Consider the following 11,265-nt stretch of genomic DNA (forward strand, 5'->3'; position numbering starts at 1 on the left):
TTCTTACATTTAGGTCTTGGATTGATTTTGAGTTAATTTCTGTATATAGTGTAAGATAGGGGTCCTCCTTCATTCTTCTGCATGTGGATATCTAGTTCTTCCAGCAGCATTGTTGAAGAGACTGTTCTTTCCAAATTGAGTAGCCTTGACAGCCTTATCAAAAATCAATTGGTCATACTAAAAAGCACTGAAAAGTTGCTCAACATCACTAGCTATTAGGGAAGTGCAAATCAAAAGTACAATAAGATATCATTTTACACCCATTAGATGGGTGGTTATTAAAAAACAGAACTACAAGAGTTGGAGAGGATGTGGAGGAAAGGGAACACTTATCCACTGCTGGTGGGAATGGAGAATGGTGCAGCCATTGTAGAGGACAGTTTGGCAGTTCCTCAGGAAGCTAACTATAGAACTGCCATATGATCCAGCAATCCCACTGCTGGGTATACACCCAGAAGAATTGAAAGCAAGGACATGAACACATATATGCACACCAATGTTCATAGCAGCATTATTCACTATTGCCAAACGTTGGAAGCAACCCAAATGTCCATCAACAGTTGAATGGATAAGCAAACTGTGGTATATACATACAATGGAATATTAACTTTAAGAAGGAATGCAGCATTAACACACAGGATGACATAGATGAATCTTGAAGACCTTATGTTGAGTGAAGTAAGCCAGGCACTGAAGGACAAATATTACATGACCTCACTGATATGAATTAAACAAATTGAGCAGACTCAAAGACCTAGAGTCTGGAAGGTAGGCTTATAGGAGATAGAAAGGGAGTAGAGGGTGGTGAGCTGATGCCCAAGTGGTCAAAATCTATGATAAGATGGAAGGGTGTAGTTGTGCAGTGGATGGGCCTGACAGTGGTGCAGGGATGTGATTAGGTTCAGCAGTGCTGGTCTGTGAGAGGGAGTAGGGAAGGGGAGATGGGTTGGATTATCCATGGAACTGGTGAGAGGGTTGGAGGAAAGAGCAGGTGAGCTCCAGAGATTTGCAGATCTATGGTTAAAACTGCGACGGTGGGAATGTTCTTTTGGCAGATATGGCAGGGAGGGTTACTGCTGTAGAACATTGGAAGTGGGGGTGTATGGGAAAGGGTACGCCTGGGGCAGGCGTCTATGGAATATGTATTCATCTTATCACAGTGTGTTATATCAGTGGGTGGAGACCCACACAATAAACAAGAAAATATTAAACTCCCATTCTGGGGAGTCCTGCTTTATTCTCAATAAGAGGGACAAGAATCCCTCAAAAACATAGGCAGTGTTTAAAAAAAGAAAACAGACCTAAGTGTCAAACCCTCAGTATTATTGCACATAAATATGAATCTTATTCTTCAAAAATTGAAACTTACTGTTTGCCAAAGTTTCCCAGGGGAGAGAGGGAAGAATAGAGTAGATGGAACATAGGACATTTTTAGGGCATTAGAATTGTTTTTGCATGATCTTGCAATAACGAATACAGGCCATTTTAAATTTCATCAAAACCTATAAGGGAAGTGGAGTTGGCCCAGTGGATAGAGTGTCTGTCTACCACATGGGAGGTCCGAGGTTCAAACCCTGGGCCTCCTTGATCCGTGTGGAGCTGGCTGGCCCACATGCAGTGCTGATGCACTTAAGGGGTGCCGTGCCATGCAGGGGTGTCCCCCGTGTAGGGGAGCCCCACACACAAGGAGTGCACCCCGTAAGGAGAGCTGCCCAGCGCGAAAGAAAGTTCAGCCTGCCCAGGAATGGTGCTGCACACACAGAGAGCTGACGCAGCAAGATGACACAACAAAAAGAAACACAGATTCCCATGCCACTGACAACAACAGAAGCAGACACAGAACACGCAGCAAATGGACACAGAGAACAGACAACTGGGGGGGAGGGGAGAGAAATAAATAAAATAAATCTTAAAAAAAAAAGCCACAAAAACCTATAAAAGTGTACCATCCAAAATGTTAGCCATAATGTAAACGATTGCCCATGGTTAATAGCAATGCTTCCATAGTTCTACATCAATGTAACAAATGTACCATCTGCATATAAAATGTTACTAATAGGGGGCAGGTGTTGGGTATATGGAAATCCCCTGTATTCTCTATGTGACTTTTCTGTAACCTTAAGCTTCTTTGAAGGTAAAATGAAAAAATAAGACACTGGGGGAATATATGGAAGAAAATGTCACTGTACGTACAAGACAATAGATCTTACAGTGATGAAAAACACAATGTCAAAAAATTTTTATTGTTTCAAATTAAAACTTTTTTGTATTTTTTTGTTATTTTTAAAACATTATTATTTCATTTTCTTATTAATTTTTTTGGCTTCATTTTTGGAGAGGTTTTGGATCACAGAACGGTCACAACTGTGGCAGGGGAGGATCACTGGTATGGGGTGTCAGTGATGGGGGGATGCATGGGGAGGGTTTCACCTATGGCATGTCTCTAAGGCATATGAATATGTTCAAGTTTTCATGGGATATAGTCTCAGTGGGTGGAGATCCACACAATAACGGAAAAGAATACTGAATTCCCATTCTGGGGAGTTCTGCTACATTCTCTAATAGGACAGTAGGAATCCCCCAAGTACAAGGGCAGTGCCTATGAAGGAAAACAAACCATTATGCCAGACCAAACTCAGTATATAAATGCACTACCTTCCCTCTGGCATGGGACATGACTTCCAGGGACGAGCCTCCTTGGCACTGAGGGATTATTACCAAGCACCTACTAGCAATGATCTGGAAAAAGACCTTGACCCAAAGGAGGAAATATTAAATACAAATGAGTTTTTATGGCTAAGAGATTTCAAAGTGAGTTGGGAGGTCATTCTAGAGGTTATGCTTATGCATGTTTCAGCAGGATCTCATTGACTGCCATAGTAAATAGTGTCTCAAATAGCAGGGTTCCTGAGGGCTCTAGAGACATTCAGACACTATAAATAGGGCAGACAGCTCAGGAATTCTGCACTCTGTCAGTGGGCTTTACTTTTGAATTTATGCTCCCCAAGTGTAATAGAGTTAGACTCATTTCTAGTTTCCCTGCACTCAGCTCTTCTGCCCCTTTTATTTAAACCTATAATTAACACTATACTTGATAAATATATGTCCAAGATACTTAAATCTAGCCCTGAATCTTAGCAGAGTTGCAACACCAACGCTTTAGTTCACTGGACTCACCCAGGGCAATGAACAAGGAGATGATGATGGACCATACCCATCCCAAGGAATAGAGAGTGTCTGCAACTGCAAGCAAGATAGCTCCATCCATCTGCCACATGGAATCTAAGCCCCTTCTCAATTAGAAGCAGAGTAGGTATCAACAACCCCAAAGCCTCAAGACTGGGGAATGAAGAATGTACTAAAGTAGACTTATTATTATTCTACAATAGACTTATTATTCCAACAATGGAAGAACTTTTGTCATCGATATAAAGGCAGAGGCCAAAAAGAAAAAAAACAAAAAACAAATTAAATTTAAAAAAATAAAGGCAGTGGCCACCGGAGGTTTTGAGGAGAGGTAGAGGGGAGAAGATGTGCAATATGAGGGTATTTTTGGAACATTGGAATTGTCCTGCTTGACTCTGCAATGATGGATACAGGCCATTATATACTTTGTAATAACCTACAAAATTGTGTGGGACAAAGTGTAAAGTATAATGTAAACCATAGACCATAGTTAATAACAGTGCTTCAATATGTGTTTATCAATTGTAACAAATGTACCACATTAATGAAGTTGTTAATGTGGGAAAGTGTGGGAGCAGGAGGGAGGGGGGCATATGGAATCCCCTGTATTTTCATTGTAACATTTATGTAATCTAAAGCTTCTTTAAAAAATAAAAAATAAAAAAGAGCAATTAAAAAAAATCAGTTGGCCAAAGATGTGAGGGTCTATTTCAAAACTCTCAATTCTATTCCATTGGTTTATATATCTATCCTTGTGCTAGTACCATGCTGTTTTGACCACTGTAGATTTATAGTATGTTTTAAAGTCAGGAAGTCATCATTCTTCTTAAGACATTTTTTAATTTGGGGCCCTTTACCCTTTCAAATAAATTTAATGATTGGCTTCCCATTTCTGCAAAGTAGGCTGTTGGAATTTTTATTGGGATTGCATTGAATCTGTAAATAATTTTGGATAGAATTGACATCTTAACAATATTGAGCCTTCCAGTCCTTGAGCATGGATGCCCTTCCATTTATTTAGATCTTCTTTGATTTCTTTTAGTAAAGTTGTGTAGTTTTCTCTGTATAAATCCTTTACATCCTTAGTTAACTTTATTCCAAGATATTTGATTCTTTTAGTTGCTATTGTAAATGGAATTTTTTCTTGATTTCCTCCTCAGATGTGCATTACTAGTGTATACAAACTATATTAATTTTTGCATGTTGGTCTTGTACCTCACCACTTTGATGAATCCATTTATTAGCTCTAGTATCTTCATTGGAGATTTATTGGTACTTTCTATACGTAGGATCATGTCATGTAGTAAAAGTTTTACTTCCTCATTTATAATTTGAATACCTGTTATTTCTTTTTATTGCCTAATTGCTCCATCTAGAACTTCCAGTATGATGTTGACATTGTCCCAGATCTTTGAGAAAAAGCTTTGGTCTTTCACTATTGAGTATGATGTTAGCTATGGGTTTTTCATGCATTCCCTTTATTGTGTTGAGGAAGTTTCCTTCTATTCCTATTTTTCTAAGTATTTTTCATCAAGAAGGGATGCTGGATTTTTTTCATATGCCTTTTCTGCATGAATTGAGTTGATCATGTGGTTTTTTACCCTTTTGTTTTGTTAATGAGGTGTTTTCAATTGATTTATTTTCTTATGTTGAACCATCTTTGCCTGGAATAAGTTCCACTTGATCATTGTGTATAACTCTTTTAAAGTGCTGTGGGAGTCAATGTGCTAAAATTTTTTTGAGGATTTTTGTATCTATAGTCATAAGAGAAATTGGCCTATAATTTTCTTTCTTGTAGTGTCTTTATCTGGCTTTGGTATTAGGGTGATGATGACCAACAATTTTCTTGTTTTTTTTTTTCTCTTTTTTTATTGTATTTTTAAAAGATAAATAAATCACACAAAATGTTACATTAAGAAACATAAGAGGTCCCCATATACCCCACTCCCCACCACCCCTGCTCCTCCCACATCAACCTCCCCTTTCATCGTGAGGCACATTTATTGCATTTAGCGAGCACCCCCTGGAGCAGTGCCGCACCACATGGAACATAGTTTACATTGTAGTTCACACTCTTCCCCACTCTATCCAGTGGGTTATGGCAGGATAAATAATGTTCTGTATCTGTCCCTGCAATATTGTTCAGGACAATTCCAAGTCCTGAAAATGCCCCATATCACACCTCTTTCTCCCTCTCCCAGCCCTCAGCAACTCCCGTGGTCACCATCTCCACATCAATGATATAAATTTCTTCCATTGCTAGAGTCACAAAAGTTCTATAGTAGAACACCAGCAAGTCCACTCCACTCTATATTATATTCCTCCATCTTGTGGGCCCTGGAATGGTGATGTCCACTCCACCTCTAAATCAAGAGGCTTAGATCCCACGTGGTTGATGGATGTGATTTTCCTGCTTGCAGTTGTAGACACTCTTGGTTCCCTGGTATGGTGGTTGACCATTCTCACCTCCCTGTCAGTTGACCTGTGTGAGTCCAACGAACTGGAGAGTAGGAGTTGCAACTCTGCTGAGGCTCAGGACCCAGTTGGCACATGAACAGTTGAGAAATACAAGTCTCCTGAGCATACAGAAACCCCAGTGCCAATCACGGGTTCAGTAAAAGTGACAGAAGAGGCATGTGTAGAGAGGTCACATCTGAGTCCAACTCCTTCACAGTCAGAAGCACAAATTCCAAAGTAGGACCCACTGGTGAGGCAATGACCTCTTGAGCCATCTGTCATGACCATAGAAACTCCATAGCCCTCAGGAGCACCAGTACCTGGGCTTGTATCTATTTTGGGCTATCCTGGGATCCTGCTGAGACATGTGTAAGCGCGACCCCTCTGATGACCTCCCAACTCATTTTGAAGTCTCTTAGCCATATAAACTCATTTGTCTTTACCAATCCCCCTTTTATTCAAGGTTGTTTTCTAGTTGCATCACCAGCTGGTGATGGTAGTAATCCTTCAGTGCCAGGGAGGCTCATCCCCAGCAGTCACATCCCACGCTGGGGTGAAGGTAATGCATTTACATGCTGAGTTTGGCTTAGAGTGGCCACATTTCAGCAACATGGAGGGTCTTAGGAGTTAACTCTTAGGCAGCCTGCACCTCTAGGCCTAGTTGAAATTTCAAACACACAGGCTCATAAGCACAATCATCAGTATTAAGGGACCATCATTGGACAATTCTTTTTTCACTGGTCTTTGTCCTTGCACTTGGGGGATTGTTGCTGTTCCATTGGGGAATGCAACAGAGATCCCCAGGATGGGAGCACTCCCTTAGTCGTTGTGTGTAACTCTCTCCACTATGACAATATCCAACAAACATCTGAACATATCTATATACCCTCTATGCATGCCTAGGCAATCTCTCTTCCACCCATGTATCCCCCATCAATGACACCCCACACTAGTGCTCCCCCCCTGCCATAGTTGAACCCCTCTGTGATCCAAATCTTCTTAAGAAATGAAGCCTAATATATTGCCAAATTCAATTAGTAGGAAAATGAAATAGTATTGACAGGTTTAAAGATTAGAAATAGAATATATAATAATTTAGAAAAACTAAAATAAAGTAAAAAATAAATTGGAGTATTAAAAAATGAAAAATATTGTAAAACTTTGTTATAGATGTTCTGCCTTTCATCACAGTAATAGGTGTTGGCCAGCATGTACAGTGGCAAGGCAGTCTCCTCAAATCCTTCCTCAGTGTCTACATACTTTTTAAAAAAATTTCTAATTTTAACATCTAAAAAGTTTTAGATCACAGTAAAGTCACATATACAATATAGGGGACTCTCATATACCCAACATCAAACCCTTTTCCTACTTCCCCAGTGTAGCAGTTTGATATATTTGATGAATTCTAAAAAGCAATATTGGATTATGCTTGTAATCTGATCTGTACCTGGGCATGATTGAGTTATGATTAGGAAATTGCGTCCCCACCCCTTGGTGGGTGGGGACGCACAGATAAAAAGCATGGGGAAGAACAGAGTTGGGGATTTCTGATGTTAGAGTTTGATGCTGAAGACCTGGGAAGTCAGCACGCAGAGGAGAGAAGCCAGCCCCAGGAAGGAAGGAACCTCGAAGCCAGAGTAAAGCAAGCCCAAGGATCATAGGAACCCAGGCAGCCTGAACCCTTGCAGATGTCAACAGCCATCTTGCTCCAAATAGACTTTGGTGAGGGAAGTAACTTATGCTTGATGGCCTGGTATCTGTAATCTCCTACCCCAAATAAATACCCTTTATAAAAACCAACCAATTTCTGGTATTTTGCATCAGCACCCCTTTGGCTGACTAATACACCTAGCAATGATCATTTTACACGTGAATGTTGTATTTGCTACAGCTGATGTACAGATATTGAAACATAGCTACCAACCATGGTTCCATTATGGCTTACATTGTGGTTTATATTTTATACTGTATACTTTTCTAAATTTTTGGTTACATTATGGTTTACATTTTAGACAATACACTTTTATAAATTTTTGGTGAAATTTAACATGGCTTATATCCATCACTGCAAGAACTTGTGGAAAACTTCCATTGTCTCCCGTTACTCCCACTTCCATCCCTTCTCTTCCTCTCTCCCCTTCCCCTCATGGCCCACAGTGACAACCAAGCTTCACTACTTAAAGGACAAGATTAATAGATACAACAAGGCTGAGGGTTTGACACTGAAGTCTGTCCTTTAATGCCTGGCTTGTTTCACTTAACATAAGGTCCTCAAGATTCATCCGTGTTTTCCCATGTGTTAGTACTGTATTCCTTCTTACAGCTGAGTAGTATTTCATTGTGTGTATGTACCACATTTTGTTTATCCATTCATTTGTTGATGGGCATTTGGATTGATTCCAATTTTTGGTGATAGTAAATAATGCCGCTATAAACACTGGTGTACGTAAATCAGTTTGTGTCCTTGTTTTCAGTTCTTCTGGGTATATACACAGCAGTGGAATTGCTGAGTCATATGGCAAACCTATAGCTAGTTTTTTAGGAACCACAAAACTGTCCTCCAGAATGGCTGAATCCTTCTACATTCCCACCAGCAGTAGATGAGGGTTCCCATTCCTCCACATCTTCTCCAACACTTAAATTCCTCTGATTTTTAATAGCCACCAGTCTAATGGGTGTGAGATGGTATCTCGTTGTAGTTTCGATTTGCATTTCTCTAATAGCTAGTGATGTTGAGCATCTTTTCATGTGCTTTTTAGCCATTTGTATTTCATCTTTGGAGAAGCATCTGTTCAAATTTCTTGCCCATTTTTTGAATGGGTTGTTTGTCTTTTTCTTTTTGAGATATAGGATTTCTTTATATATGTTGGATATTAGTCTCCTATCAGATATATGGCTACCAAATATTTTCTCCCGTTGGGTAGCTTGTCTTTTCACTTGGTAAACTCCTTTGAGGTGCAAAAGGCGTTAATTTTGAGGAGGTTCCATTTATCTATTTTTTCTTTCACTGCTCATGCTTTGGGTGTGAAGTTCATGAAGCCATTTCCTATTAAAATGTCCTATAGATGCTTTCCTACGTTGTCTTCCAAGATCTTTATGGTCTGAGCTCTTATATTTAGATCTTTGATTCATCTTTAGTTGATTTTAGTATAAGGTGTGAGATGGTAATCCTTTCATTCTTTTGCATATGGATATCCAGTTCTCCAAGCACCATTTGTTGAAGAGACCATTCTCTCCCAGTTGAGTGGGCTTTTTGGCCTTGTCAAATATCAGATGACTGTATATGTGAGGATCTGTATCCATACTCTCAATTCAGTTCTAGCCTTGTACCAATACCATGCTGTTTTTACCACTATAGCTTTGTAGTATGTTTTAAAGTCAGGTGGTGTGTTTCCTTTGATTTAATTTTTTGTTTTCAATATGTCTTTGGCTATTTGGGGCTTCTTTTCCTCCCAAATAAATTTCATAGATAGTTTTTCCAGTTCAGTTAAAAATGTTGTGCTGATTTTTATTGGGATTGCATTAAATTTGTAGATCAGTTTCAGTAGGATAGACAACTATGTTTAGTCTTCGTATCCATGAACAGGGAATATTCTTCCATTTATTTAACTCTTTGACTTCCTTTAACAGTGTTGTGTAGTTTTCTGTGTATAAATCTTTTACATCTTCAGTTAAATTTATTCCTAGGTATTTGATTTTTAAAATTTACTATGTAAATGGTATTTTTTTTTGATGTCTGGTAGCAATAGTATTGTTTTGTTTTTAAAAAATTCTTTGTCTTTATTTTTTAATGTTACATTAAAAAAATATGGGGTCCCCATATACCTCCCACCCCCCTCACCCCACTCCTCCCATAGCAACAACCTCCTCCAACATCATGGGACATTCATTGCACTTGGTGAATACATCTCTGAGCACTGCTGCACCACATGGTCAATGGTCCACATTATAGTTTACACTCTCCCCCTGTCTACCCAGTGGGCCATGGGAGGACATACAATGTCCAGTAACTATCTCTGCAGTACCACGCAGGACAACTCCAAGTCCTGAAAATGCCCCCACATCACATCTCTTCTTTCCACTCCCCACCCTTAGCAGCTACTATGACCACTTTCTTCATCTCAATGCTAAAAAAATTTACTTACATTACTAATCACATTAGTTCCAGAATAGAACATCAGTAAGTTCACTCTAATCCATACTCTATTCCTCCATTCTTTGGACCCTGGGATGGTTATGTCCGCTCCACCTCTGTATCATGCAGGTGCTTAGATTCTACTTGGATGATGGATGCAATTCTCCTGTTTGCAGTTGTAGGCACTCTTGGCTCCATTGTGTGGTGGTTGACCTTCTTCACCTCCCTGTTAGCTGATTGGGGTAAGTCCAATAAACCAGAGGGTAGGAGTTGCAAGTCTGTTGAGGGTCAGGGCCTGGCTACTACATGGACAGTCCAGAGATTCAGGTCCCCAGTGCCAACCACAGGTCTGGTAAAAGTGACAGGAGAGGCTTGTGAACAGATAACACATCTGAGTCCAACTCCATCACGATACTCAGAAACGCAAAGTGCAAAGTAGGGCCAACTGACATGTCACTGAAGTCCATCTGCATGACCATAGAACCTGTGGGTCTCTGTAGCCCTCAGAAGAACCAATACCTGGGGTTGTATCTACGTTAGCTATCTCTAGGACTCTGCTGAGGTGTGTGTAAGGGCTACCCCTCTGATGACCTCTTAGCTCTTTTTTGGAGACTCATAGCCATATAAACTCATTTGTCCTTTCCATTCCCCCTTTTATTCAAGGTCAAAAAGCATTTTTAACTCCTGATAGTACATGTAGGCTGAGATATTCTGCTGGTCTGAGTTGACCCTTTTATTCAAGGTCATTCTCCAGCCACATCATCAGCTGGTGCTTGGTAGTAATCCCTTGGTGTCAGGGAGGTTCATCCCTGGGAGTCATGTCCCACACTGGGGGGAAGGCAATGCATTTACATGCTGAGTTTGGCTTCAAGACTGGCCACATTTGAGCAACACGGAGGCTCCCAGGAGGTAACTTTTAGGCACCCTGCAGCTCTAGGCCTAGTTCTTATTTCAGGCACACAGGCTCACAAGCATAGTCATTAGCATCAAGGGCTCACTATTGGACCATCCTTCCTTATTGGTCTTAGCCATTGCACATGGGGAATTGTTGCTGTTCCATTAGGGAATGTGACAGAGCTCCCCCAGCCAGGAACTCAGCACTCCCCCAGCTGTCATTCCCAACTGTAACCACTATGAAAATATCCAAACATTTTTATGCACCCTGCACATATGCCCTGAAGAACTCCCTCCCAACCATGCACTCCCCACCAATAACACCCCACACTAGTATTCCTCCTCCACCACCATCGAACCCCTCTGTGGTCAAAAACCTCCCTGAAAATGAAGCCCAATGTATTGCCAGGTTCCATTAATAGTCAAATGGAATATAGTGATGGGTTTAAAGGTTAGATATAGAATACATACTAATTTAGAAAAATTGAAGTAAAAATAAATTAGAGGATCAAAAATTAAAAAATTAAAAAGCTTTGTTTTTGATATTTTGCCTTCCATCACTGCAATAAGTGTTGCCCTGTATACACATTGGC

This window comes from Dasypus novemcinctus, chromosome 7 (assembly GCF_030445035.2).
Source record: "Dasypus novemcinctus isolate mDasNov1 chromosome 7, mDasNov1.1.hap2, whole genome shotgun sequence".
Lineage (NCBI taxonomy): Eukaryota > Metazoa > Chordata > Mammalia > Cingulata > Dasypodidae > Dasypus > Dasypus novemcinctus.